The sequence below is a fragment of the Triticum dicoccoides genome, chromosome 2B, assembly GCF_002162155.2.
Source record: "Triticum dicoccoides isolate Atlit2015 ecotype Zavitan chromosome 2B, WEW_v2.0, whole genome shotgun sequence".
NCBI lineage: Eukaryota > Viridiplantae > Streptophyta > Magnoliopsida > Poales > Poaceae > Triticum > Triticum dicoccoides.
The window spans coordinates 699,858,481-699,876,211 of record NC_041383.1 but is presented as its reverse complement, the minus strand read 5'-3'; the positions used below and the strand labels follow the sequence as shown (position 1 = coordinate 699,876,211).

The 17,731-nt window shown below is 46.7% G+C and overlaps 1 long non-coding RNA gene across 1 annotated transcript; it reads left to right on the top strand.

Annotated features, from left to right (window-relative positions):
• Positions 1 to 5,604: 5,604 nt before the first annotated feature.
• Positions 5,605 to 6,711, top strand: LOC119368380. The gene is made up of 3 exons (XR_005176620.1): positions 5,605 to 5,959; positions 6,060 to 6,231; positions 6,335 to 6,711. It is a non-coding gene; the product is annotated as an uncharacterized LOC119368380 (long non-coding RNA).
• The last annotated feature ends 11,020 nt before the right edge of the window (positions 6,712 to 17,731 follow it).

Here is a 17,731-nt window from a genome sequence, read left to right as displayed (position 1 = left end):
CAAAACTAATTTACTGGGTGCAAAGGTTTCTGATTCTCAGCAGGATCAACACAACTATCACCGTAAGCTATCATGAAGGTCTTACTTGGCACTTTATTGAAACAAAAGATATAGAACATGATTACTACAGTAGCATAATCATGTGAACACACAAAAACAGTAATAGTAAATATTGGGTTGTCTCCCAACAAGCGCTTTTCTTTAATGCATTTCTAGCTAGACATGATGATGACAATGATGCTCACATAAAAGATAAGAATTGAAACATAACGGGAGCATCATGAAGCATATGACTAGCACATTTAAGTCTAACCCACTTCCTATGCATAGGGATTTTGTGAGCAAACAACTTATGGGAACAACAATCAACTAGCATAGGAAGGTAAAACAAGCATAGCTTCAAAATTTTCAACACATAGAGAGGAAACTTGACATTATTGCAATTCCTACAAGCATATATTCCTCCCTCATAATAATGTTCAGTAGCATCATGAATGAATTCAACAATATAACCAGCACCTAAAGCATTCTTTTCATGATCTACAAGCATAGAAATTTTACTGCTCTCCACATAAGCAAAATTCTTCTCATTCGGAATAGTGGGAGTATCATAAGAGACTTGAACACTAAAAATTGTTTCCACAATAAAAGAGTAATGTTCAGAAAAAGGGTAATCATAATCATGACAAGTTTTATAAATATAATCATCACTACTTTTTATAGCATAAGTTTCATCACAATAATCATCATAAGTAGCAACTTTGTTCTCATCATAATCGATTGAAACCTCTTCCAAGATAGTGGAATCATCACTAAATAAAGTTGACACTCTTCCAAATCCATTTTCGTATTTATCACAATAAAATTCAACATCCTCCAAAATAGTGGGATCACTACTTCCTAAAGTTGACACTCTTCCAAACCCACTTCCATCAATATAATCATCATAGGTAAGAGGCATGCTATCATCATAACAACTTTGCATATCAAAACTTGGGATGCTAAAAATATCATCTTCATCAAACATAGCATCCCCAAGGTTTGGAAAACATTAATTTCAGCAAATATATTCTCAAATATGTCATCCTCGTCAAACATAGCTTCCCCAAGCTTGGGCCCTTTCATATCATAAGCATAATCACTCTCATCATTAAAAATATGGATAGCACCAATAGTATAGCAATTATCATCATCACAATAAGTAGTAGGAGCAACATCATTTGGGAGGGATACCTTTCAACCTTTGTTGCTCCTTCTTTTCTTTTTCTTCTTCACATTATGTGTGGGTTCAACCTTCCTCTTTGAGCTCCTTATTGATGAGATTGGTTGAATAGAAAGCTCCTCCTCGTTACCTGATTCATCATAAGAAATAATAGGAGGAGATTGGGAAGTATCTTCCCTTTCATTAGTGTTCTCTTCTTCTTCTATTTTCTTTCTTTTCTTTAGGTAATTGGCAATATAAGGATTTTCAATGCAATTCACCGCACAATACAAATAAATCTTCTCTAGATCAATATCAAGGAATTTCTTATGGGCAAATTCTGGAAGGTCCTTAATTAAACGTTTCAATTCTTCATAACCCAAAAACAAACTAAGTTTATTGTAATCCACATCTTGCTTGCTTGCTTGATTATTGTTTCATCTTAAAAGAGTGCAGATTAGTGGTAAGCACCCACAAATTATAAAAGAGTGCCAGTTAAGTTACAAATCCACATCTTGCTTGCTTGCTTGATTACTGTTTCATCTTAACAGAACCACAGAGGATGCATCAGATACAGCCAAAGCGCGAATAAGGATTTTGGCAGCAGGTGAAATCAGAGTTCTCAACTAGCTTGGTAAGGAAACACCTACCAGGATACGAGAGTCAAGCACTAGCACGCACGCAAGCGGAATAATAATAAACGATTCGCACAGAAAGCTTTCATCACCTTAACTCTCTATCACAAAAGCAAAAACCGAAGCCGAAGTCGAAGCAGACCTAATCGACAGTCGAAGCCGAATGCATCGCTTTCACGACGTGATTGTGCTAGAAAGACTCTACTTGATCCAGTTGTAAACCCCTTTCGTGGCCATGCCAGCACCTGCACCAATCAGGGTCGAGAGGCATAACAGAGTGCAGATTAGTGCTAAGGATTCTTAACTGATAAAGGAGAGGTCTGCAATTATTATGTTACAAATCCTCATGTTGTTTGCTTGGTCAACTATTATCCCATGTTAACTGAATCATAGAGGAAAGTGCGAATGAGGATTTGTGGCACCCGAACAAAATCGTGTTGTCTCTTTATTTTGAATTCTTTTTCGAGGTGTATTTTCATGTCCCAATGGAAATTCTATGCGTAAAAATGGGTATATGCTATGAGCATGCAGAAGTTCTTGAAGAAAAAACATCCATCTATGGTTATCATGAAAACAATAATGATGACTAGTGTATCCATTCGTTATAATATGTTTTTGTTGTGGGTGCAGGATTTATATCAGAGTAGATTCCGGTAGATCCCTCGGTAGTGTATACCAGTGTGACGATTAGATAGGACACTAGTAGAAAACGGGCCTTTAGTCCCGGTTCTAGAGGACCTTTAGTCCCGGTTCTGGAACCGGGACTAAAGGGTTGGGACTAAAGGCCCCCCCCCTTTAGTCCCGGTTCTGTTACGAACCGGGAATAAAGGCCCTCCACGTGGCCGCTATTTGGAGCTCCACCTTTAGTCCCGGTTGGTAACACCAACCGGACAAAAGGAAATCTTAAAAAAAATTCTTGATTTTCAAATTTCTGAATTATTTTACAATTTAATCTGTAATGAAATTTTTTCCTGATTTTCAAATTTCTTAATTATTTTACAATTAAATCAGTAATCACCCTCATCACTGCTCAATTTAATCTATAATCTATATTCTCTAATCACCCCTCATCATTCCAAATCGTATAACTTCCCGGCCGGTCACCCATCCTATCACTACTCCAGCCTGAGCACGCTTAACTTCTGAGTTCTATTCCCCCTAGTTTCCAAGTCTGCACTTGTTGTTTTCTAACAATAGTAAGATGTCAATCCTATTAACCATCAGCAGTTTAGCTTGAGCATGAAGTCACACGTTTCACTTTTTGAGTTTGAAACTATTATTCTAAAAAACAATAATGATTTAGTAACACTAATATTTCTTGAATAAGTAGTTTGACCACAGTTTGACCAGATTTGACCAAAATTCAAAAAAAATGAAATAATTATTTAGTAACACTAATATTCTTAAGTAATTATTTAGTAACACTAACACTTCTTGAATAAGTAGTTTGACCACAGTTTGACTAGATTTAACCAAAATTCAAAAAAAACTGAAATTTGAGCATAACCTTTTTTCATTTTAGAATTTGAGGATTGTAAAATTTTGCAAAATCGGATGTGGATTTTCGTGCTGAACATTTTGATATATTATACGTTTTTTCCCGACATCGTATGCAAAAGTTATAGCCGTTTTACTTTTTCATAACACTTTTTTGGAAAACGTGTCCGAATTTAAGTTTTTTTAATTTTCCTAACTAGTAGATGCAGTAGTATAACTACATATCGAAGGATTTTATTTTTTGAAGTTTTTATCATTTTCTTTTATTTTTTTCAAAACTAAAATGGCGATACACAGGGGGGGTAGAGTTTGAGACACGAACCCCTTTAATCCCGGTTTGAGACACGAACCGGGACTAAAGGGCATCGCACCCTTTAGTCCCGGTTCATGTCTCAAACCGGGACTAAAGGTCTAATCATTAGTCCCGATTTGAGATACGAACGGGGACTAAAGGGCATCGCACCCTTTAGTCCCGGTTCATGTCTCAAACCGGGACTAAAGGTCCCATTTAAACTAGGACTAATGCCTTCCCGATGCCTAGTCGCTCGAACCGGGACTAATGCTCACATTAGTCCCGGTTCATAATGCAATCGGGACTAATGTGTACATTGAGCCGTGACGGAAGCCTTATTTTCTACTAGTGGGAGAGGAAAGAGGAGACGAAATTTACTTATGTTCAAACGCTTCTTACGAGGTAAAACTCCACTCCTGCTAGTGTATATTGCGATTTGGGTGTACAAAGTACATGTATAACCTGAGAGATTGTATGATGATATATCGACTAGCTCGGCCCTGGTTTATATAGGATACTTGCCCCCCTAGGGTTACGTGGACCTAGTCGGTACACCGGTGGAGGGGTCCTCCACGAATATAGATTTTTTGCCTTGTATGGCAAGGCCTCTCGACCTTCCTTCTACAGGGCCCAGGGCGGAAACCGGCCTAGGGGTCCTTGGGCCGACCTATTTGGGTTGGCAACAAGCAAGCCGAGGCATCCCTGGACTGGAACACCAAGTTAAAAAACACAATATGAAGGTTGAAGGCACACACGATACAATTGTTGGTTCCAAGGAAGTGTCTTCCCGCCTCATCAGATCTGGCAGGAGTAGCAACCGACTCAACGGCGGAAGCAAAAAATTCCAGGGGATGCAAAGGGCAGCAACGCCGAGCGAGGAAGAACACTCTTTTCAGTGGGACGTGGAGACTAAAAGATCGTATGGGCCAGGATATGGCCCTCTTCGACTGGGGGATAGAACAGAGCCGGCCCACTAAGCCACCTGAGGTGTATCACTTTTTCTTTCGTACGCACTATGGAAGCTGTAGCAAACCAAAAATACTGTAGCACGGGGTTTTTCGATCAATTTAAAAAATCTAAACAATTTATGAAAACACAAACTATTTTGGAAAATTCAAACAATTTTTTAAAATTAGTGGACATTTTTCTAAAACATTAATAATAATAATAATACTAATAATAATAATAAACATAAATATTTTGAGAATACAGACATTTTATATATTTTTGAACAAATACCGAAATCCCCCCCAAAAGAATTAATGTTGATCTTTTTTAAATGCAATTTTTTTGAATTGTCCAAACATGTTTAAAAAGGGAACTTATTGAAAAAGAAAAAAAGAAAAAACAAAGAAAAAGAAAAAAGAAAAAGAAAAAGAAAACATACCTGACCCAGACAGGAACCTTCCGAAGGTGCCAAAGCCAAAAAAAGGAAAAGCTAAATGGTCCGACCCACTCGGTCCCTCCATGTGCTTTCGCCGCAGTAAGCGACAACTATGAAACGCTAGGCTTTCGACCTCAGTTTGCGTGCAGCGAACACGCTGGCTCAGCCAGCTCGCGGTTGGCTGTTGCCTCCTCCTCTTTTTCCATTAGGGCTCCATTTGATTAAAAGGAAATTCCATATGATTTTATGGAGGGTTTGAATCCTTACGATTTTTTCTAAGTAGGTTGTTTGATCAATATGATGAAATTCCAAGATTTTTTTTCTAATGAATCATGTGCACTACATTTCATAGAAATCAAGCATCCACTTAATCTCTTTCTAAAATTCTTTGTTTTTTCTGTGGCATCAAACACTTTGTGCTAATCCTATAGTATCCAAGTTTTTATTTTTGTTGAAAATCCTATATAGTAGCATTGAGCTTCCGAACGGGTCACTGTTGGGCGTTGGCACGACGATGGGGCTTTAGGCCCAAACATATCTGCAAGCCACGGCCTCTCCGACCCTTTTCTGTTACACATCCGGGGAAAAGGTCCTTTCCCTGAAAAAAAAAAACAAAAAAAACTGCGAAAGCTCCTGTCCGGTCTCGCCGCCGGCCGGATGCTTGGTCTTCCGGCCGGCGGGTTTGGCCCACCGCGGTTCCAGTGCGCTCCAGGGACCGAGATCTGCCAGTTCTGCGCCCTCCTCTCCCGCGTCGATTCGTGGCATCAGGAGCATCAGCAGGGCCAGCCGAAGGAGGGCCTGCCCCCGCCACCGGCGAAGCTCCGGGCAGCTACGAGGAAGCGCTGCGGCCAGATCCGTACCGCAGAAGGATATTGCCGAGGTCGACGACGGTGCTAGCGCGCTGAGCTGCGAATGGTGCTGTGTCTACATTCGTTGACAATGCTGATGTGGTAAATGGCCGTGGGAAACAACAGGTGTCGTTCCCGTTTTCAGTTGGTGCATATGCAAATTGGACTCTCATGTTGTTCTGTTTTATTTTGTTATTTACAGGAGAGCGGGAATCCTGGGAGCACGGATGTAGTAGCGGCGGAGAAGGTGGATGAGTATGTAGATATTGAGGAGGAGATGCCAACCTCAACTTACCAATCAGTGGAGATCGAGAAGGGTGCCAAGGCCATGAGTGTCTCTGGTGGTTCGGGTAGTGGTTCTTCATCATCCAATGGTACTGTCGAACTCCCTGTTTATTCTTTCCCATTTTGACAAACATCATTTATTCTTCATGAACTAAACTTCCTGCAATGTTTCCCATTTGACTCTGTTTACAGGTTCAGGGTCAGGGAGCTCAGTGGACAGCACCTCAGAAGCTGGCAATGCTCGTTCTCTGGTGTAGAGGAGGTTGTTCTAACAGTAGGATTTGAGTAGGTGGATGATGTGATTACTTGTTTCTGGGATGTGCATGTCGGCTTGGATTTAGTTAACCTTGTTTCTAGTGGATGGCTGGCTTTGTGGGTAATCTCATAGCTCAGCTCGACTATGTCTATATAAGTGAAAAGTGGTGGTAGTTCATCTGGCCTTCTGATCTGAATGTGGCTTTTGTATTGATGTGTTTTGTCTAGCACATCTATTCTGTATGTGATTTTATATATGCTTATGGTTATGCGCGACGTAACTATGGCATCGGAGTAAGGAAATATTGAAATCATGGCTATCATCTTTGTCTTGTGATGTAGTATATGGGATATGAGAATGGCATATGCATGATATAATTTCAGTAGCCATGCAAGGGTGAGCGGAATGCGAATTTCCATCCCTGTAGTGTTGCTCGACTTTGTAAGATTATACTCACCTTTGATTTCAGAAGTGTCTAACTATATTATTATGAGACACGTCAAGCTTAAACTGGCCTGTTACTATCCTGTAACTTGATAATTTCCTGTTGCTATAGGCTTTTCTTGATTATAACTGTTGGAATGTCAGTACCCGGTGCAGCCGTGCAGGTGAGCTTTTTTTTGGAAAAAATGATGCAGCCTAGCTGTTGCAATTTTCCAGGAAATTATATGGTTTATGTTTCTCACTGTAACACATTTTGTCCTTGCTAATGTTGAGCAATTGCTTAATGGTCGAAATGATTGATGCAGTTTCAACGCTGGTGTGAGATGAGGTGATAAGTTTCGTCCCCATGAATTGAAGCGATGAATTGATGCTTCTTCTTCTCTGATCTAATCGTTCACTCGGGTAACTAATTCTGGGCTTATATTTGATGACAAATTTATTTGGGTCGCACATTCATGACCTCAGCTCCAGCAAGCTTCAGGCTAAGCTTGAAGAAAACAACCACCACAAGTCCGCAAAGCAAAACCCACTGACACAGTGATTCCAGACCAGGAGCAAATTGTGTGAAGATACAGAACAGTTTGATAGTCGAAGTATCACTAAGGCAAAAAACAAAAGGGAAGAAATTAACTTGTTAGGATATACCAAGATACAGTAGATAGCACACACACGCACACATGTCGTCATGTCTGCATCACACATATCAGAATATCAGAACAAAGGAAACTAATAATCAGCGACGGCACAACAGGTTGCTGACTAGGCAAGAAACCAGCGGCAGTCACCACAGAGGCGAAGCGCTCAAACCAGGCGCGAGGGGCCTGTTTGAGACCATAGAGGGAGCGGCGAAGTCTACAGACCATACCATCAGGAGCATAGTACCACGGTGGTGGCTGCATATAAACCTCCTCACGCAATTCGCCATTGAGAAAAGCGTTCTGAACATCAAGTTGAGAGATAGACCACTGACAAACAGAAGCCACAGCAAGAAGAGTGCGGACAGTGGTCATGTGGGCCACAGGAGCGAATGTCTCATCATAATCGCGCCCCTGCTCCTGCTGAAAACTGAAGGAAATATGCCCTAGAGGCAATAATAAAGTTATTATTTATTTCCTTATTTCATGATAAATGTTTATTATTCATGCTAGAATTGTATTAACCGGAAACATAATACATGTGTGAATACATAGACAAACATAGTGTCACTAGTATGCCTCTACTTGACTAGCTCGTTTATCAAAGATGGTTATGTTTCCTAACCATGGACAAAAGAGTTGTCATTTGATTAACGGGATCACATCATTAGGAGAATGATGTGATTGACTTGACCCATTCCGTTAGCCTAGCACTTGATCGTTTAGTATGTTGCTATTGCTTTCTTCATGACTTATACATGTTCCTGTAACTATGAGATTAAGCAACTCCCATTTACCGGAGGAACACTTTGGGTGCTACCAAACGTCACAACGTAACTGGGTGATTATAAAGGAGTACTACAGGTGTCTCCAAAGGTACATGTTGGGTTGGCGTATTTCGAGATTAGGTTTTGTCACTCCGATTGTCGGAGAGGTATCTCTGGGCCCTCTCGGTAATGCACATCACTATAAGCCTTGCAAGCAATGTGACTAATGAGTTAGTTGCGAGATGATGCATTACGTAACGAGTAAAGAGACTTGCCGGTAACGAGATTGAACTAGGTATTGGATACCGACGATCGAATCTCGGGCAAGTAACATACCGATGACAAAGGGAACACCGTATGTTGTTATGCGGTTTGACCGATAAAGATCTTCGTAGAAAATGTAGGAGCCAATATGGGCATCCAGGTCCGCTATTGGTTATTGACCAAGAATAGTTCTAGGTCATGTCTACATAGTTCTCGAACCCGTAGGGTCCGCACGCTTAACATTTCGATGACAGTTTTATTATGAGTTTATAAGTGTTGATGTACCAAAGTTTGTTCGGAGTCCCGGATGTGATTACGGACATGACGAGGAGTCTCGGAATAGTCGAGACATAAAGATTGATATATTGGAAGCCTATGTTTGGACATCGGAATGGTTCCGGACGAAATCGGCATTTTACCGGAGTACCGGGAGGTTACCGGAACCCCCCGGGGGGGTTAATGGGCCTACATGGGCCAAGAGGGAGAAGAGGGAAGGAGCCAGGAAGGGGCCGCGCGCCCCTCCCCCTCCTAGTCCGAATAGGACAAGGGAAGGGGGGCGGCGCCCCCCCTTTCCTTCCCCTCTTCCTCCTCTTTCCCCCCTTCTCCTACTCCTACTTGGAAAAGGGGAGTCCTACTCCCGGTGGGAGTAGGACTCCCCCCCTTGGCGCGCCCTCTAGGCCGGCCGCCTCCTCCCCCCTGGCTCCTTTATATACGGGGGTGGGGGGCACCCCAAAGACACACAAGTTGATCTACGAATCGTTCCTTAGCCGTGTGCGGTGCCCTCTTCCACCATATTCCACCTCGGTCATATCGTCGCAGAGTTTAGGTGAAACCCTGCGCCGGTAGAACATCATCATCGTCACCACGCCGTCGTGCTGACGGAACTCATCTCCGGAGCCTTTGCTGGATCGGAGGGCCGGAGATCGTCATCGAGCTGAACGTGTGCTGAACTCGGAGGCCCCGTACATTCGGTGCTTGGATCGGTCGGATCGCGAAGACGTACGACTACATCAACCGCGTTGTGCTAACGCTTCCGCTTACGGTCTACGAGGGTACGTGGATGAACACTCTCCCCTCTCGTTGCTATATCATCACCATGATCTTGCGTGTGCGTAGGAATTTTTTTGAAATTACTACGTTCCCCAACAAAAACCATGAGCTTCAAGACGAGCTTTGTAGCGCTCAAGAGAACCATCGGAGTGAGTCTTAATCTTGTAGACCCACTTGCAGGTGATGGGACGGACACCGGAAGGAAGGGGAACCAGATCCCAGGTGCTAGAGCGCTCAAGAGCAGCAAGCTCTTCGGCCATCGCAAGCTGCCATTCAGGCTGAGTCATGGCAGTCCGATAGGAAGTGGGCTCAGCAATAACAGAGAGACCGTATCGATCAGGGGAGTAGCGATCAGGCGGGGGGCGAGGCCGAGCACGGAGGTTGTGAGCCGGCGGAGGCGTGGGAGGGGGTGCATCAGAGGTGGGAGGCTCATCAGAGGAGACATCCTCAGTACGAGATCGACGAGTATAGTGGAGAGGAAACGGTGAAAGAGGGCGACGGACTGGAGATGATGGTGGAGAGGTGGAGGAGGAGGACGGGGTCGGTGGTGAGTGAGAAGAAAGGAGAGGTGCCGGAGGAAGGGGTGACACATGAGGCACATAGCGAGGTGTATCGGGAAGGAGAAGGAAAGACAGGTCGTCCACAGAGAAACTCGAGGAAGATGAACGTGGGTAGTAGGAACGAGACTCGTCAAAAGTCACATCACGCGAGATGCGCAAGCGACGACCCACAGGATCCCAACATCGATAGCCCTTGTGCTCATCACTGTAGCCAAGGAAAACACACTCAACCGACTAAGCAGTCAGTTTGGTGCGTTCTTGGGGGGCAAGGAGAACATAGCACACGCATCCAAACATACGAAGAGCTGAGTAGTCAGGAGAGCGACCAGTGAGACACTCCATAGGAATACCACCCTGCAGAGCTTTCGATGGCTGAATGTTGATGAGGTAGGTGGATGCTGAAACAGCCTCAGCCCAAAAATGGGGTGGAAGGGAAGCAGCGATCATCAGCGCACGAGCCGTCTCAAGTAAATGGCGATGCTTTCGTTCGGAACACCATTCTGAGCGTGAGCACCAGGACACGAGAACTGGGCAAGAGTACCATGTTTCGTGAGAAGACCACGCAACAGCTGAGAGATAAACTCTCCAGCGGAGTCAGCACGAAAAGTACGAATGGGCGTGGCAAACTGAGTGTGAACCATGGCAGCAAAGCGTTTGTATATAGGGAGAACCTCACTACGAGATTTTGTTGGGGAACGTTGCAGAAAACAAAATTTTCCTACTCGTTTCACCAAGATCCATCTAGGAGTTCATCTAGCAACGAGTCATAGGATGCATCTACGTACCTTGTAGATCGCGAGCGGAAGCGTTCAAAGAACGGGGATGATGTAGTCGAACACGACGTGATCCAAATCACCGATGACCAAGTGCCGAACGGACGGCACCTCCGCGTTCAACACACGTACGGGACGGGAGACGTCTCCTCCTTCTTGATCCAGCAAGGGGAAGGAGAGGTTGATGAAGATCCAGTAGCACGACGGCGTGGTGGTGGATGCAGGGCGTCAAAGTAGCAGGGCTTCGCCTATACTACGAGAGAGAGACGTAACGGGGAGAGAGGGAGGCGCCAGGGGCTGGTATATGAAGTCCCTCCTCTCCCCCACTATATATAGGGGTGCTAGGGGGGGGCCGGCCCTAGGAGATGGAATCTCCTAGGGGGGGGCGGCGGCCAAGGGTGGGGGGCTTGCCCCCCAAGCAAGGGGGCGCCCCCTTTAGGGTTTCCCCTCAACCCTAGCCGCATGGGCCCTTGGGAAGTGGCACCCCAGCCCACTTTGGGCTGGGTTCCCTCCCACTTCAGCCCATGGGGCCCCCCGGGATAGGTGGCCCCACCCAGTGGACCCCCGGGACCCTTCCGGTGGTTCCGGTACAATACCGGTGACCCCGAAACTTGTCCCGATGGCCGAAACAGCACTTCCTATATATAATTCTTTACCTCCGGACCATTCCGATACTCCTCGTGACGTCCGGGATCTCATCCGGGACTCCGAACAACATTCGGGTTACTGCATATATACATCTTCACAACCCTAGCGTCACCGAACCTTAAGTGTGTAGACCCTACGGGTTCGGGAGGCAAGCAGACATGACCGAGACGACTCTCCGGTCAATAACCAACAGCGGGGTCTGGATACCCATGTTGGCTCCCACATGCTCCACGATGATCTCATCGGATGAACCACGATGTCGAGGATTCAATCAACCCCGTATGCAATTCCCTTTGTCAATCGATATGTTACTTGCCCGAGATTCGATCGTCGGTATCCCAATACCTCGTTCAATCTCGTTACCGGCAAGTCACTTTACTCGTACCGTAATGCATGATCCCGTGACCAGACACTTGGTCACTTTGAGCTCATTATGATGATGCATTACCGAGTGGGCCCAGTGATACCTCTCCGTCACACGGAGTGACAAATCCCAGTCTTGATCCATGTCAACCCAACAGACACTTTCGGAGATACCCGTAGTATACCTTTATAGTCACCCAGTTACGTTGTGACGTTTGGCACACCCAAAGCACTCCTACGGTATCCGGGAGTTACACGATCTCATGGTCTAAGGAAAAGATACTTTGACAATGGAAAACTCTAGCAAACGAACTATACGATCTTGTGCTATGTTTAGGATTGGGTCTTGTCCATCACATCATTCTCCTAATGATGTGATCTCGTTATCAATGACATCCAATGTCCATAGTCAGGAAACCATGACTATCTGTTGATCAACGAGCTAGTCAACTAGAGGCTTACTAGGGACATGTTGATGTCTATTATTCACACATGTATTACGATTTCCGGATAATACAATTATAGCATGAATAAAGACAATTATCATGAACAAGGAAATATAATAATAATGCTTTTATTATTGCCTCTAGGGCATATTTCCAACAGATTTCATGAAGTAGATCCAAGTGTAGCGAGAGAAATCATCAATAAACAAAACATAGTAGCGATGACCACCTTTCAAATCAAAGGGAGCAGGACCCCAAACATCAGAATGAACTAAGTCAAAAGGACGCTGAGATACAGACTCACTAGTAGGATAAGGTAGCTGAGTCTGTTTGCCAAGTCTGCAACCATTACAATGTAAGGAGACATCTCCAGATACAGACCCTAAGAGGCCTTGACAGACTAAAGAAGACAAGCAAGAGCCACCGATGTGACCAAGGCGATGATGCCACTGCTGGAAGGACGCAGACGAAGAGGCAGCAAGAGCATGAGAGCTGGCAGAAGTGGTGGCAGTGGAAGGAACACAAAGCCAGTCAACCTCCCAAAGGCCCTATGACTCACGGCGCCGGGGGCCAGCACCAACCAAAGCCTTGGTGCGACGATCCTAAATGGAACAAGAATGACACGACAACCAGAATCAGTGAGTTGGGCAGCGGAAAAAAGATTCATGGTAAGGCGACGAACATGTGAAAAACTCGGAATAGAAAAAGATGGAGTGGAAAGAACACCATGACTAGCAACAGGAAGAGATGTGCCGTCGGCAGTAAGAACATTAATAGGCGAATCAAGAGGTCAAAGAGAAGACAACGCGGAAGAATTAGAGGACATATGAAAGGAGGCTCCAGAATCCAGAACCCACGAAGATGTACCTGACTGTGTAGATGCCGGTGATGGTGAGGAAGGGGATGCAGTCACAGCAGCAGCGGAAGCATTCGACGAGGAGCCTGAGGAAGCAAGGAGACGCTTGAGTGTAAGCAGACAGATCATCCCGGTATACAGAGAGAGCATCGAAATAAGCGGATACCTGTTGATCATAAGCATCAACCGCAGCATCATCCAGAGCCTTGGCAGCATCCCGGGCAGCCTGAGAAGCATCAGCAGCAAGGACCGGCGGCACTGGTGGGATTGGGGCCACTGGCGCAACCGGGCATGGTGGACAAGGGACCTCGCCAGAGAGAACACCCCACAGAAGGAGTCCACGCATATGGATGCGCATGAAGCCCACAAACTCAGAATAGTTGGTGCCATCAAAGGTCACCGAGCACCGAGGAACCGCAACATAGCACGAAGAGGACATCACTCTGCAGCTGTTTTTTTTTGGATAAGTCAACGGATCCAGAAACTGGATCGGGATCGGGATCGGGCAAAGAGCGCGCTCGCTCGATCGAGCAGAAGCAGAGCCCGCGAGCGAGGCGGCCCAGCCGGGGATTGACCTGGGGTCAGGCTCGAGCGGCGCCCGGAGCGGCGGCCAATCGGGAGTGACGGAAGCGCCCGGAGTGGCGACTTCGCGCTGGACGGACAGGAGCGACAGGAGCTGCTGCTTCGCGCTGGCCGGACGGGAGCACCAGGAGCGGCGGCTTCGCGTTGGAGCGGCGCGGCCAGACAGAGGCGGCGCGGCCAGACGGGAGCGACGCGGACGGACGGGAGCAGAGCGCCAGAAGGGGCCGGTGCAGCCACGACGGCCTGGATAGGAGCAGGCGGTGGCGGGGTGCAGCAGCAGTCGAGAGCGGCCGGAAAAATCGGCCGTAATCGAGCGGGAGTGGCCGGAGACGAGGTGGGCTAGGAAGGAGGAGCACGGAGTTGCATCGTGCGGGAGAGCGAGGCTAACCTAGCATCTGATACCATGTTGGATAAGTGAGCAACTAAGATTTACCGAGGGCCAAAGGCCTGTGCATATACAGATGTGGTAAAGTGCATAAAAGCCCCTTATACAATGGGGATGTACACAATGAACTATACACATATAACATTATTATCATATAAAATGAGTGCTAGAATGCTGATCTCTAAAGTTCATTACTGTAGCTGCAGAGCACATGTGGATGGTATAGCAAGGAAATTCCGGACTAAACTAACTTTTGTAACAGACAACATAATGAATCTTCCGGTTTATCCAATGTGGTTCTCTCTTTTCTTAATCATCTTTTTGAGTTGACAAGATGAAATGAATAACAAACAGCAAACATGCCGGTTTACCTGCTACTCCCTCCGTCCCAAAGTAAGTGTTGGGACGGGGGGAGTACATGATACGGTATATGTGATACAGTATATGTTTTGCAGCTCGAGTACCTGCAGAGACAGTTCGTTCTGCAATGAGCACACCGCACATTTATGAACGTATGTCAGGTCTGAGGATATATCGCACAAGATTGCCTCAAAAGCAACCCAGCTATATATGATGTGTGTGTAAAAATATTGCTTACATGTCCTCAAGTAATCAATTCAAAAACATAAATTAATTTTGACATTTAGCTTGCTCGGTGGTAGCATTCTGCATTGATCAGCTAGCTCCTTATTGCACCACTGGATTGTCAGTTCTTCCAGCGAGAGTGGGAGGCCTGTTTCCGGCAGCCTTGAGATGCCCCTACATCCATCTACCTTCAAACTCTTGAGGGAAGGAAGGTTGTGCAGCATGTTAAACCGTATATTGTTAGTATTTAGGAGTCCGTTTATATCTATACTTATCTCCTGTATTATCTCCTGTAACTACCTGTATATTGTGCCCTAGTTGCACCCTATAAATACATCTCCCCGGCCACCACGTTGGTTGTGCCGATCCAATCTTCTTCGTCTCCTGTTTCACATGGTATCAGGCCTACCCGCGTGATTGCATCATGGGCTCCCCTACGGCTTCCGCTTCCTCCTCCGCCGCCCTCACCACGCTCTCCCTGCCCGCCGCCTTCAATGGGCCGCCGGCGTCCGCCGTTCCCTCTCCCTCTGCCAGCCTCATCACCGCCAAGTTAACCACCTCCAACTTTCTCATCTGGAAGGCACAAGTTCTTCCTCCTCTCCGCATCGCTGGCGCCACGGGCTACGTCGATGGCACCACACAACCTCCCTCCAAGTTCCTGGATCCTGATGACAAGGGAGTGCGTGCCCCCAATCCGGAGTATGCAACCTGGTTCCGCCAGGATCAGATTGTCCTCAGCTACCTTCTTGCCACTATTTCTGATGAGGTGCTGCAGCAAGTTCATCAGCTGGAGACCTCTCGTGCCATCTGGTCACACGTCGAAGAGATGTACACCATCCATTGCCGCGCCAGCATCGTCCAGATCAAGATGGACATGGCGGTCTTCAGGAAAGGAACTCTCTCCATGGCGGACTACTTCGCCAAGATCCGCGCCAACGCCGACCAGCTTGCAGCCGTCGGCCGTCCCATGCGCGACGAGGACATCATCACCGCAGTGATGAGGGGCACTCGTCCCGAGGGCATGACGCTTGGTGAGTTCTACTCCCACGCGATCTCCTTCGACAGGCGCCGCGAATACAACGCTGCCCGTCTTCATCTGCAGCATGGCGGCTCCTCCGTCAACTACGTCGCCCGCGACTCCGCCAACAACAACAACTCCAATCGCGGCAAGGGCAGCTACCGCGGCAAGGGCCGTGGCAACTCTGGAGACCGCGGCGGCTACAACAACAACTCCCGCGGCGGCGATCGCGGGAACCGCGGTGGTGGTGGATCGCGCCAACAAGGCGATTTTGGTGGCAATCGCGGTGGTGATCGCGGCGACTACGGCGACCGTGGCGACCACCGTGTCCAGTGCCAGCTCTGCCGCGGTCCGGGTCACTATGCCTGGGAGTGCGGTCAGCGCTATAATCATGCCTTTCAGCCGTCCCAGTCCAAGATGGCTGGCCTTGCTGCTGCGTCCCCTCCCTCCATCCTCGGTGATCCGGCTTGGTTCACTGACACCGGGGCCACGGATCACATCACGGGCGATCTGGATCGCCTGACGGTTCGGGAGAAATACCCTGGACGAGACCGCATCCACACAGCAGACGGCTCAGGTTTGCACATAGCTCATCGTGGTCATGCCATTCTTCCTACTCCCTCTGCACACCTTAAGCTTCGCAATATCTTGCATGTTCCCAACGCTGACAAAAACCTTCTTTCTGTCAATCGTCTTGCTGTTGATAATCATGCGTATCTAAAGTATTATCCTACTCATTTTCTTATGAAGGATTTGACCACCAAGAAGGTTCTACTCCAAGGCAAATGTGAAAATGGGCTTTATCCCATTCGGCCATCAACTCATCATGCACTGTCTTCCGTTAGATTGTCAGCCGAGGATTGGCACGCAAGGCTCGGCCATCCATCTACCCAAGTCGTTCAACGCATTTTATCTTCCAATAAACTAGCTTCGACTAGTCGGTCTATGACCCATGTGTGTAATGCATGTCAACAGGGCAAAGCACACCAGCTTCCTTTTCCTAGGTCTTCAAGTGTTTCCTCTTTTCCATTAGAACTCGTGTTTTCGGATGTGTGGGGACCTGCCAAAACATCATCTGGTGGGTTCCAGTACTATGTCTCATTTATCGATGATTATAGTAAATTTGTGTGGATTTATCTTCTCAAGAGAAAGTGTGATGTGTTTGATGTTTTTCGTGACTTCCTCGCTCATGTTGAACGCCTCTTATCTCGCAAGATCCTATGTGTTCAATCTGATTGGGGTGGGGAGTACGAGAAGCTTAGCAACACATTTTTTCGTCAACTTGGCATCATGCATCATGTTTCTTGTCCACACACACACCAACAAAACGGTTCCGCCGAACGGAAGCACCGTCACATTGTTGACATGGGACTTTCTCTACTATCACATGCGTCTATGCCACTACGCTTTTGGGATGAGGCCTATCTTTCAGCATGTTATCTCATTAATCGACTCCCTAGTCGTGTCATTGGCAACCTTAGCCCTATGGAAAAATTGTTCACCACCAAACCTGATTACACGTTGCTTCGCACGTTTGGATGTGCCTGTTGGCCAAACATGCGCCCCTACAATACACACAAACTTGCCTTTCGATCTCATCAATGTGTTTTTGTTGGGTATAGCATTCGTCACAAAGGATATAAATGCCTTCACCTCCCTACAGCACGTGTTTATATCTCTCGGGATGTCACGTTTGATGAAAAGGTTTTTCCTTTTGCCAACCCCTCTACCTCTCCCATACCACCTCGCGTTGCAGAACACACCATACTCCTTTTTCCGCATGACCAAATGAACTATGTTGCACCTGTTTTGCCTTCTAATCTGGATGCAGGGACTCCCTTGGCGCAGAAGATCCCAGGTGCGGCAGTGGCGGCGTCCCAGGAAGATCCGGGCACGGGATCCGGAGCAGATCCGCCCTCGGATCGCGCGGCCTCCGCTGCCAGCGACGCGCCAGACG